The following is a 12,853-nucleotide window of genomic DNA, read 5'->3' as shown; positions in this document are numbered from 1 at the left end:
ATCAAGAAGTGAAAGTTCCAGTGTGATAGAGTCAAATAAAAATAAATATATGGTTTATATGAAATAGATAAATATAATTAGCTAAATATTTATTTCAATTTATATTTATTCCTGTTGGAAGAAATGAGAGGGAGACTTATCTGTTGGGCTGATAATATTTAGCCCGGGGGGGGGTCATGACACCCTTTGGGAGTTTTCAATATCTGTATGCTTTTTTTTCTTTATTTATGAATTTGCTTATATATTTATCGTGTATGATTTCATTTTCACTTGTAAAGGATATTGTGTATCCTGGATGTGAGAGTCGTCTTTGCGACCTCTTTGTTACCAAAAACCTTTGTAATTATGTTTTTTGCTCCCATGCCTCTGGGCGTGAATGATTTTATCTTCCATACAAACTTGTGCTTTATGAAGAACATCCCATAGACATTGATGACCATGTAAGTGACCAGGCATTGGCTTCCAGAAATTTTAGATTCCAATTTGTGGCCCACTTATAGCCACTGTTGAGGAACATCTTTTGAGCCTTGTTCCTGGCTCTGTTAGAGGCACACAATCTTATTTTTCTCTCTTTTTCACACCACTTTTGGGGGAGGGGGTTAGGTTTATTGAGGTATAATTTAAATAAAGTAAAATTCACCATTTAGAGTATACAAATCTGAGTTTTGACAAGTGCATAAAGTTGTATAACTACTACCAAAATCAAGATATAGTGCAGTTCATCACCTCCTTAAATTTCCTAGTGTCCTTTCGTAGTCAGTCCCCACACCACTCCCCACTCCCTGCCAACCGCTGATCTGTTCTCTGTTCCTGTGGTTACTCTTTTCCAGAATGATTTAAGTGCAGTCACGGAGGATGTAGCCTTTTGGGTCTGATACTTTCATTTGGAATGATGCATTTGAGATTCACTCATGGTGCAGTATCAGTAGCTGATTCTTTAGTATCATTGAGTAGGGTTCCATCCTATGGATATGTCACAGTTTATCCATTCGCCAGTTGAAGAACATGTAGATTGTCTCCAGTTTGGGAGAGTTGTCTGTATGATAAATATCTGTGATAGATTTTTTGTGAATAGAAGAACATTCATCTTTCATTCCTCTTGGGTAAACACCTAGGAGGGGGTTGTTGGGTTGAATGGCAAATGCATGTTTAACTTTAAAGAAATGTTTTCCAAAGAGATTGTACCTATTGTCTTCTTACCAGCAGTCTGTGAGAGTTCCAAATGCTTTATATCCTTACCAGCATTGGTGTTGTCTTTTTTTTTTTTTTTTTTGGCTATTCTAATAAATATAGCAGTATCTCATTGTGGTTTTAATTTGCATTTTTCTAATGACTACTGATGTTGGACATCTCTTTATGGGCTTCTCTTCTTTGGTGAAAGTGTGCAAATCTTTTCAATTTTTAAAAAAATTGCATTGTTTGTGTTCTCATTATTGAGTTTTGAGAATTCTTTATACACTTTGGCTGTAAGTTCTTTATCAGGTACATATTTTGCAGGTATTTTCTGTGAATCTGTGGCTTGGCTTTGCATTTTTGTAAGCATGACTTCAGAAGAGCAGAAGTAGTAAATTTCAATTAAGTCCAGTTTGTCAGTTTTTTTCTTTCATAAATCATGTCAGATCTTAGGACTCTGCTTGACCCAAGATGGAAAAGATCTTTTTTTTGTATGTTTATTTTCCTACAAATTTCCTACAAATTTTGTATGTTTATTTTCCTACAAATTTTAAAATTTGTAGGAAAATTGTAGATTTATGGTTAAGTCTCTGATCCATTTTGACTTAATTTTGTAGTGGTCACATGCTCTTTACACACAGATGTTCAGTACTTGCAGCACCATTTGTTTAAAAGACCTTTCCTCTCTTCATTGCACTGCCTGGGTGCCTTGGTCAGAAATCAGTTGACTATGTACACCTCTATTTTTGGGCTCCATTCTCTTCCATTGATCTGTGTATTTGTGTTTTTCTCCAACAATGCCCTGCCTTGATTACCATGCTTTATAAAAGTTCGTTCTTCTTTTTCAAAGAAAAAGTCAGGTGGTTTTGTTGTTGTTGTTTTTGTTCCCTTGCTTTTTCATACAAATTTTAGAATCAGTTTATTGATTTCTACAAAAACTCCTACTGGGGTTTTGGCTGGGACTGTGTTAAATCTATAGATCGATTTGGGGAATGTTGACATTTCAACAATATTGACTCTTCTGATCTATGAATATGCAATCTCTTCTCCTTTATTTGGATCCCCGTTGATTTCATTCATGAGTATTTTATAACTTTCAGCATACAAATCATGCACATATTTGCTTAGATTCCTTCTTAGGCATTTCCTTTTTTAGTGTTATCATAAATGATATTGTGTTTAAATGTAAATTTCCCATTATTTATTGCTAGTATGTAAAAGTATTCTACCAGTAGTGGATGTACAGTAAATTTATGAATAAATCTGTCTAATTAGTTGAATTCTCAAATTATAATTTAGGGTTCTTTTGATTCCATTACCTCTCAGTAGAAAAGATTATTATTTCAAGGCAGTATTTTAAATAGTTTCTTATGTTATATTTGAATGCCTTTTGACTAAATTTTGAAACTTTAAACTTTATTCATTAAAAAGTAATTTGATTGTTAGGGCTTTTTGTTATTCTGCACACAGAATTCTGGCAAGTGTTCACTACATTTGGCTGATTTTACTTTTATTCTTGGATCATCATATTACTGACTTCTTTTCCTGCCTGGGTGCTTTAATGGGCTTTTCCAGCTAGTCACTAGCCAGCTTGCTCTGTCTGATTTTCTTCTTCTTCTTTTTTTTTTTTTTAAAGATTTTATTTATTTATTTGACAGAGAGAGACACAGCGAGAGAGGGAACACAAGCAAAGGGACCAGTAGAGGGAGAGGCAGACTTCCCGACGAGCAGGGAGCCCCATGCGGGGCTCGATCCCAGAACCCTGGGATCATGACCTGAGCCGAAGGTAGACGCTTAACGACTGAGCCACCCAGGCACCCAGATTTTCTTCTTCTTTTTACTGCCTCATTATTAGTTATGTTTATGTGTTCTTCACCATTTGTTCCATGCCTTTATAATTTGATTAGTTTCATTTTTGTAGAGTAATAGAATCCTAGAGTTGAAGAAATATGGAGATTAAATAACCCAAGGCCTTTCCTTTTAAACTTAAAAAAAAAAAATGTGCTAATATTAGAGACCCAGCACCTTTTCTTTTAATTTGTTTACATGGAAGGTTAAGCTGTGAGATCTAACGTGTAACGCTTCCAATCCTGGTTTATAGACAATCTAGTGTGGTCGGTGGGGCTGTCTCATGATATGTGACGTCATATTGGATGACAAGTTATAAGGAAATTGCTTTGAGGTGCTTGAAGGAGTTGAAGGAAATTTCCAAAAACGTGAGAGTTGGTATGCCTGCACAGCATGGTTTATTCTAAAGGCATAAAGAAATGCAGTACCTGAAATGACCATCTTCACATTGTTAGGAAAAAATATTTTAGAGAACTCTTGGAACATGTAGCTCTAATTTGCTACGTTAAACCACCTTTTTTTCCATTCTCTCAGAATTAAGTTTAATTTTAGTGGAGCTTATAAGCATTGCTCTGTTTAAATTATATTAGCTTTCCCATTACATTGTGTTTTTCAAGGAGCCCTGTAGCTTTTAGGTGGGCAGGAAGTTACTAATTATAAAAAGGGTAAATAGTTGAAAAGCCAGGTTTAGAGCAATAATTTCTATTATGAGTCACATAAAAATTTTAATTGTTAAAAGGCAAATTTCTTTAGCATAAGAAAACTTCCTTTCCCAATAAATATATAGAATTTCAATCATGTTATTTTTATGACTTTACCTTTTTTCTTTTAACTTTTTGTTTTTATATACATTTAAGTATTATATTTTGCTGTAATTTCAAACTTAAAAGTAGTAAGAACAGTTCAAAGAACTTATATGTTCCCTTTAAATAGCTTCACTGTCGTATGTATCCTGCTGCATTTGCTTTATCATTCTGTCTTTCATGGTTTTTTTCCAAACTAGACAGGAGTAATTTGGAGACCTCATACCTCAACCGTTATATATTTCAGTCCTCATGTGTCAAGGACAAGGTCATTCATTCTCTTAGATAAGGACAGTACAATGCTCAAAATCAGGAAACTTAACACCAGGGCAATACTCTTGTCTAATTCAAGACTATATCCAGATTCTAACAGTTACCCCCCAAATATCCATCTTGGTTATGATTTTTCCTGGTCTGGGATCCAGTCATGGGTCATGATTGCATTTTGTTGTCACCACGTCTTCAGGCTGCTTTAATCTGGCCAAGTTCCTTAGCCTTCTTTGGGTTTCTTGACTTTGTCATTTTTAAAGGGTACAGGCCAATTTTGTAAAATGGCCCTTTGTTTCGGTTTGTTTACTCTTCCACAGCAATTAGGTTCAGAGTATGCATTTTGTCAGGAAGACCTCAGATGAGATGCTGTCCCCAGTGCATCGCGATCCTGCTTTGTCCTGATGCCTGTTGGGTCAGTTTTGATCCCTTGCCTAATGTGGGTGTGTGCAAGGATTCTCCATCGTGGAGTTACAAGCTTTCCCTTTGTAAGGAGTAAGTAATTTATGGGAAATTGCTTTTGAGACTATGTAAATATTCTCATCAAAGTTTTATTACCTTCTGTTTTAGCACCCATTGATTTTCGAGCTCCGTTATTCCTTCTATAGTTTTTAGTTGGCTTTTGTCTCTAAGAGTTTTCCCTCCCTCCTCTCTTCTTCCTTCCTTCCCCATCCTTTCCCTCCCTTTCATCCTTTCTCATTCCTTCCTTCCTTCCTTTCTCTTTCTTTCTTTCTTTCTTTCTTTCTTTCTTCTTTCTTTCATTCTTTCTTTCTTTTATTCTTTCTTCTTTCTCTTTCTTTCTTTTATTCTTTCTTCTTTCCCTTTCTTTCTTTCTTTTTCTTCTTTCTCTTTCTTTCATTCTTTCTTTCTTTTATTCTTTCTTTCTTCTTTCCCTTTCTTTCTTTCTTTCTTCTTTCCCTTTCTTTCTCTCTCTTTCTTTCTTTTATTCTTTCTTTCTTTCTTCTTTCCCTCTCTCTCTTTCTTTCTTTTTCTTTCTCTTTCGTTCTTTCTTCTTTCTTTCTTTTATTCTTTCTTTCTCTTTCTTTCTTTTATTCTTTCTTTCTTCTTTCCCTTTCTTTCTTTCTTTATCTCTATTCTCTCTTTCTTTTCTTTCTTTCTTTCTTTCTTTCTTTCTTTCTTTCTTTCTTTCTTTCTTTCTTCTTTCCCTTTCTTTCTTTCTTTCTTTCTTTCTTTCTTTCTTTCTTTCTTTCTTTCTTTCCTTTCTTTCCTTTCTTTCCTTTCTTTCCTTTCTTTCCTTTCTTCTTTTTCTTTCTTTCCTCCCTACCACCCCCCCCCCCCAGTCTATCTATCAGTATGGACTCTTGGATCCTTAGTTTAGCCAGTGATTTAATCCATTCCTATATTATTTATTGTGATATCCTAGTTGCCGTAGTTTTGGCTAGTGGGAGCCTCTTCAGACTGCTTCCTGTGTCCTGTTGATATGTCCTCATCATCCTTTGAGCCTTTCTCACTGTCTGAGATAATAGGATGTCTAGAGCTCAACTTGGTATTCACTACCCCTGCCCTAGAATCAAGCAGCCTTTTTTCAAGGGTCTCTAGTTCCTTTTAATAGAGAATGGTGTTGCGAATCTTTAGCTTGGGCACTAGACGTGTTCATTGCTTCTAGGTCTTCTTAGTGAAAGAGCAAGGAGTGTGTGTGTGTCTGTGTGTGTGTCTGTGTGTACATCTGTTTGTCTATCTGGTAAAAACAGTAAGCTCAGATGGAAACCCCATTCCAATCGATTACTACAATATACTTTCTATTCTCTTTCCCTGTTTTACCTCTTTTCCAAGAAGGCTCCTGTTATCCCCAATGTATTTGCTCATTTGTATAAGCCTAGAACACACCATGAGTAGTTTCAGAACTGCCAACTCATGCTATTGTGAAATGCAAACCTACTCACTAGAGTTAATATTTGTTTAAAGTAAATTTACTTATAATACTGTTCACAATTTCATTTTGATAAATGCATAAACCCACATCTCTATCAAACTACAGAACATTTTTGTCCCCAGAAAGTTCCCTTATGCCCTTCCCAATTTCATGCCCCCTTTTCTTACTTTTTTATAACTATAGATTAGTTTTGCCTGTTTTAGAACTTGATACATAGAGAATTACAGAGTATATGCTCTTTTGTGTCTGGTGTCTTTGGACAAGCAAAATAGCTGGCATTTACTTATGTTGCTGTATGTTTTGGTGTTTTGTTTTATTGCTGACTAGTAATCCATTGTGTGAAAATATCACTATTTATCCCTCAGTTGTTGGACTTTGGACTATTTCAAATTATGAATATACCTGCTATGAAGATTCACATACATTTCTTTTTGGAGCCATATGTTACCACTAGGTTAATAACCTAATAGTGGAGTTGCTGAGTTGTGTGTTAAGGGTGTGTTTGGAAAAAAAAAAGGGTGTGTTTGACTTTATAAGAAACTTTCAGACTGTTTTCCTGAGTGAATATACGTTCTGTAGAAAGCTCAAAATCTGTGATAGTCAGGGGTTCTCCAGAGGAACAGGACCAATAGGGTGTGTGTGTGTGTGTGTGTGTGTGTGTGTCTGTGTGTAGAGAGAGAGAGAGAGAGAGAGATGAGTCGTAAGGAATTGGTTCCTGTGATTATGGAGACTGGCAGGTCCAAACCCACAGAGTAGGCTGGCCAGCCCGAGACCCAGGAGAGCCGATGTGCGGATGAAGTCTGGAGGCCGCCTGCTGGCAGAATTTCTTCTTGCTCATGGAGGCTGGTCTTTCTTTTCTAGTCAGGACTTCAACTCATTGAATGATGCTCACCCCCATTATGGAGAGCAATCTGCTTACTTACAGTTCACCAGTTTAGATGTTAATTGTATCCCCAAATACCCTCTAAGTTGACACAAAAATTGCCATCACAAGTCCATCCCTTGTCACCTTGGCACTCACTCTGTGCATCTCCGTAGACTGTATTTAATTCTCTAATAGAGATAATATGATCATACCTCCCACCCAAAATGATACGACCACTTGCACATAACCAAAATGCGCTAACCCTTTCCCCAGAGGAGGAGGCGAAACAATAGGTAATGTTCACTCTTCTCCTTGGTATCCTGTATTTTAAATACCACAATGTAATGTTAAGAATATTTAAAGGGTATGATATAAAGTCGGTACATCTTATGTTACCGGGTAAGGGCATAACGGGGGGAAGAAAGCAAAGATATTTGTTTAATACACACACACACACACACACTCAGGAGGAAATACTCAATGACAATTATAATCATTGTTTCTGTAACTGATCACATGTTGTAGCTAGTGTTGGTGACCCAGCCTTCATTCCTGAAGGGTCTGGGCAATTAGCAGTCCTGCCTGAATTGTGTTGTTGTAGTTTTCCATTGACATTAATGACAGGGCATGGTCGTATTAAGAGAGGGGATCTCCTGTATTCCAGACATACTCTTCCTGCCCTCCACTGTGGAGGAGGCATCTAGTGTTCCCCTTGGGCTAGTCAGGATCAGTCACCCCAGCCAGCACAGTGACTTCCTCTTTTGCCTGATGACTCAGAGAAATGAGGAATCTAAAGCTTGTATATGCTCCTCAGCGAAAGAGAGTTCTGGTTGCCAGCATAGGATTGTCTTTTTGCCTCTGCCATTCAGGTAATTGTGCATTGGTATCTCAAAGTGATGTAATTTATATGTGCATGGTGACCAGTGATGTTGAGTCCATTTCACGTGCTTGTTGGACATGCCTGTCTCTTCCTTTATGAAGTGTTCAAATGTATACACACTTTTTTTATGGTGGTTTTCTTTTAAAAATTGATTTGTAAGAGGCTTGAAAACAAAGTATATATAAATTGGATACAAGGCCTTTTTCAGATTTAAGTTTTGTAATATTTTATCCCCAGTCTATGGCTGGTCTTTTTTCTTAACTGTCTTTTGATGAGCATAGTGCGAAATCTTGATAAGTCTAATTTATTAGTTTTTTTGTATTCTGCCTAAGAAATTTTCTGCATAAGTATTTTCTGTGAAGATATTCTGTACATTTTCTAGAAGTTTTATAATTTTGCCTTTTATATTTAATTCTATGATCAGTCTCAATTTAATTATTTACAAGGTGTGAGTAAGGTTTGCCTTTTTTTTCTCCCTGTTGGGATATAAGTTTTTCCAGTACCACTTGTTGAAAAGAGTTTCTTTTCCCAATAAATTGCTCTAGTGCCTTTTTTGAAAATAAGCTGACTATCTAAGTGAGGGCATATTTCTGGATCTTCTGTTCTGTTCCACTGTTTTAGTCTTATGCCAATACCATACTGATTACCATGACTGTATAATGAGTCTTGAAATCAGGTAGTATTAGTCCTTGGACTTTTTCCTCTTTTTCAAGGTGTTTTGGGTATTTTAGGTTTCTTGCGTTTCCATAGACATTTTAGAATCAAAGCTTGTCAATTTCTTTAAAAAGCCTCCAGAGATTATGATTGGGATTGTATTGAATTTAAGGATCAGTTTTGGGAGAATATACATGTGAGCAATACTGAGTCTTCCAGGCAATAAACTGAGTATGTCTTTTTATTTATTTAGGTCTTCTTTAATTTCTGTCAGTAATATTCTATAGTTTTCAACATAATAGTCTTATATATCTCTTATTTATTTATTCCTAAGTATTGCTTATTGAAAATGGACTTTTTTTTTTTTTTTTAGATTTTTATTTATTTATTTGACAGAGAGAGACACAGCGAGAGAAGGAACACAAGCAGGGGGAGTGGGAGAGGGAGAAGCAGGCTTCCCGCCGAGCAGGGAGCCCGATGCGGGGCTCGATCCCAGGACCCTGGGATCATGACCTGAGCCGAGGGCAGACGCTGAACGACTGAGCCACCCAGGCACCCCGAAAATGGACATGTTTTAAAATTTGTTTTAAAATTTTGTGATCTGAGCATATCAGAATGTCGTTAATTCTTACCTAATGGCCGTGTAGTGTGGGGCCTTGCTAAATTCACTTATATATCCTAATAAAATTGTAGATAGGATTTGTTATATAGATAACCAGCTTGTTTATAAATAGAATCAGTTTTATTTTTAAAAAAAATTTAAAGATTTATTTATTAGAGAGGGGCAGGAAGGACAGAGGGAGAGAATCTCAAGCAGACTCCCTGCTGAGTGTGGAGCCCAACATGGGGCTCGATCTCATGACCCATGAGATCATGACCTGAGCCAAAGTCACAAGTCAGATATTTAACCAACTGAGCCCCCCAGGTGCCCCAAATAGAATCAGGTTTAATTCTTCCTTTCCATTTTGAGTAACTTTTATTTCCTATTCTTGCTTTATTGGACTGGCTAAGACCTCTAATACATTATTGAATAGGCGTAAGATTAAACATTTTAGCCTTTTCTAATCTGAAATGCTTTGTAATTTGTTCATCCCACAGCCCATAGAGGTCTTACTGTCATTCTGTATGACATACATTTCCTTCTTTTTATCATCTATCAGCACTTTTTAAAAATTTCTTTATATCATTTACATAAATTGCACTTATTTTATTTTGTGTACTTCTTTGTTGTCTGTCCCTTACACCAAATCCATAAGTCCCTTATGGGAAAAATTCTCTGTCTTCACCTTTGCATCCCTAACGTATAGCACAGTGGCTCTTAGTAGATACTCAGGAAATGCGTTGTCAAATCAGTCAGTATTGGTAGAAACTTTTAGCAGTTACACAATCTATCTTTCCCAGTGTTTGAGTTTCCTTGGCAAAACCTAGGGCAGATATTATTTCTTGCAAGACTATTTTTTTTAAGATTTTTTATTTATTTATTTGAGGGAGAGAGAGACTGAGATAGGGAGAGAGCATGAGCAGGGGGAAGAGTAGAGAGAAAAACAGACTCCCTGCTGAGTGGGGAGCCCAATGTGGGACTTGATCCCAAGGTCCCAGGATCGTGACCCGAGCCAAAGGCAGGCGCTTAACTGACTAAGCCACCTAGGCGCCCAAGACTTTTTTTCATAGTTTTTCTTTCTCCTTTGAAAATTTTTTAGGACGTAACATTTCAAAATTTCTCATAGAAACTTACATTTGATACTTTAAAATGTTATTTGATATTTTATAAAATGCAATATAAAAGTTATATTTGTATATCATAAAAAGTTCTCATTGGTATTTTATAAAAAGCAATACAGTTTTTTCTTCTAATTTTTGCAAAATATTGTGGTGACAAATTGGGATAGTTTACTTTTTCTGGATGTTATATATACTCAAAACTTAATCAGTATGCAGGCAGTTTGCAGCGGCCCAAATATAGAAACAAGGGTAAACACATCCCACAGTTATCTAGTAAAAGCAGGTGTTGGGTCACTATTTTTTATTCTTTAAAATCTGGAGAGAAACCACTGATGAAGTGAACCTGTTAGGCAAATTATTTCCTTATTTTTGCCCTTTAGCTTTTGTTCTAGTCTGAGAAATGCTTCATTTGGGAGTTTTTGTGTATAATTTAAGCCTAATGAAGGGAAGTTGCTCTTGGCCTGAAACACAGTGATCTAGAGTTTATCCAAAAGGCCAAACACCTTTCTTCTTGCTGTTCCGTTTTAGTAGCTACTGAGGCAGAAAGTAAAGCTTCAGTTTGTGTGCAGACATGAGGAAAATAATGGGGCTTTTCCCCTGCAGTATGTTAGTCATTCTTTGGCTCATCCCATACGTTGACAGTGGAAGCAGGTAGAAACGTTTGCAGTTGGATGTGCATTCGTTCATCTCCTTCTCTCCCTCTTCCTCCTCCTTTCCCCTCTCCTCCTCCCTCCTTCCTCCTCTTCCCTTTTCCTTACTTGTCCCTGCTCTCCCATCCCCCCTTTCTCCTTCCTCCCCTCATTTTTTCTCCTGCACTCCCTCTATATCATGATGTTCTTGTTCCTGCATGTGTAGTAAAGAATAAGACCTGTGTGGCCTTTCCATAGTTGTGGGGGAGGTAAATAATAAAGAAGCAAACAAACATATGCACATGATAATTTTTGCTAGTCACAAGTGCTATAAACAAAGTATGTGTCTGCGCGTACACGTGTGTGCACATGGATGTGCTCTTGCACATCTTAGAGAGAGGGAGAATGAACATAAATGAGAATCCTGGAAGGCCTAAGGAGGGGGCGTTTGAGCTGAGCTCTGCGGGTCCACAAGGTCAGGGAGAGTGTTTTAGGAAGTGGGGATAGCAAGTTGGTAACCCTGAGAGCAGATTGGGTTTGGTATTAGAGAGGAACTAGAATGCAGACACGTGGCCTCAGTGCAGGGAGCTTGGGAGAGAACAGTCTAAGAAGAGGCTGGAGGAGAAAGTAAGGCCTCGATTCCAGGGGGCACAATGGGCATGATGAACCATTTCCCCTTGATTCCAAGTTCAGCCCAAAGCCAGTGGTCAATATGTGGCATATTAGTTCATTTGTCATTTAGACGTCACAAAAACATGTCTCGTATGATCAAAATAACCTCAGTTCAAATTCTCATTTTAGTTTTCTCTCCCCAAAATAGAAAAAGAAATACATAAACCAAAAACTGACAACAACTGAAAAGAGATGAGCAAATCCACAATTACAGATGGGGATTTCAACAGTCCTCTGTTGATAATGGATAGAATAAGGAGACAAACATTAAGTCAGGATTTGGGTGAGGGACTTGAACAGCCTGACCAACCAACTCGGCTTCATTGCCTTTTTATTCTGTTTAATGGAACATTCTACCGTATACACTTTTCCCCCCAAGTGCCCATGAAGCATTCACCTAGGTGGACCAAATTTGGGGCCAAAACCGTTTCAATAAGTTGAAAGTGTTGAAATCATACTGAATATGTTCTCTGACCACAGCAGAATTAAACAGAAATCAATATCAGAAAAATACCTGAAAACCCCAAAATATCTGGAACTCAAACCACATATTTCTGAGTGACTCATGAGTCCAAGAAGAAATGACAAGGGCAATTTGAAATTACATACTTTGACATGCCCGAGAACGAAAAGGTAACCATGTCTCTGATTTAAAATAAAAATATTAATGTGCAAATAGGTAGAGATTTGCATCTTCAACTCTTTCTATTTGTCTGCTTCCTGAATTTTCTGCTTGCTTCATAGGTCAGTCTGTCCTCAGTTCCTTGAGAATGAAATGAGCGAGCCCATGTCCCTACCGCCAGGTGCACCCAACCCTAGTTGGTCTGGCCTTGCTGATTTAACTAAGTATTCCAAATACTTTCTTCTAGCTCCACTCAGTGAACATTTACCATTTCCAGAGGTCATCTTCCTGGAACTATGGAGGGGAATTTATGGAGCGGTAACAGACAGGTTGTTACATGATTTCTTTGGCTAACTTCAGTTAAAACCTGTCAAAGCTGCTTTCTTTGCCTCTCTCTGTCCTACCAGGGGAATTCCGGTCTACCTTCTCCCTACATCTTAGACTTGTTGTGAGTCTTTCCTTCAGTTCCCTTCTGTGACTTCTGTTTCTTCCAGCAGTCCTTTCATTGTTTTGACTTTTTTTAAAAAAGATTTATTTATTTGAGAGAGAAAGAGTATGAGCCAGGAGGAGTAGAGGGAGAGGAAGAGAGAATCCAAAGCAGATTCCATGTTCAGCATGGAGTCCAAAGCAGGGCTCAGTCTCAAGACCCTGAAATCATGACCTGAGCTGAAACCAAGAGTTGGACGGTTAACTGACTGTGCCACCCAGGCGCCCCTGTTTTGACTTTTTTTGTTTTTTGCTTTTTAATTTGTTTTTGACTTTTTATAATCTCTACCCTCAGTCTGGTATCAGCTTGTCTTAGTGAACTTCATTTGTTCATTTAG

General features: G+C 37.4%; 1 protein-coding gene across 3 annotated transcripts in view; it reads left to right on the top strand.

The window, feature by feature from the left end:
- GRK3 (G protein-coupled receptor kinase 3) overlaps positions 1-12,853 on the top strand; it is a 127,288-nt gene that overhangs the window by 43,912 nt on the left and 70,523 nt on the right. The window lies entirely within an intron of this gene.

The sequence above is a fragment of the Eumetopias jubatus genome, unplaced genomic scaffold, assembly GCF_037043125.1.
Source record: "Eumetopias jubatus isolate StellerSeaLion01/CBP00866 unplaced genomic scaffold, mEumJub1_p1.0 scaffold_16, whole genome shotgun sequence".
NCBI lineage: Eukaryota > Metazoa > Chordata > Mammalia > Carnivora > Otariidae > Eumetopias > Eumetopias jubatus.
This window is presented reverse-complemented; position numbering and strand designations above follow the sequence as displayed.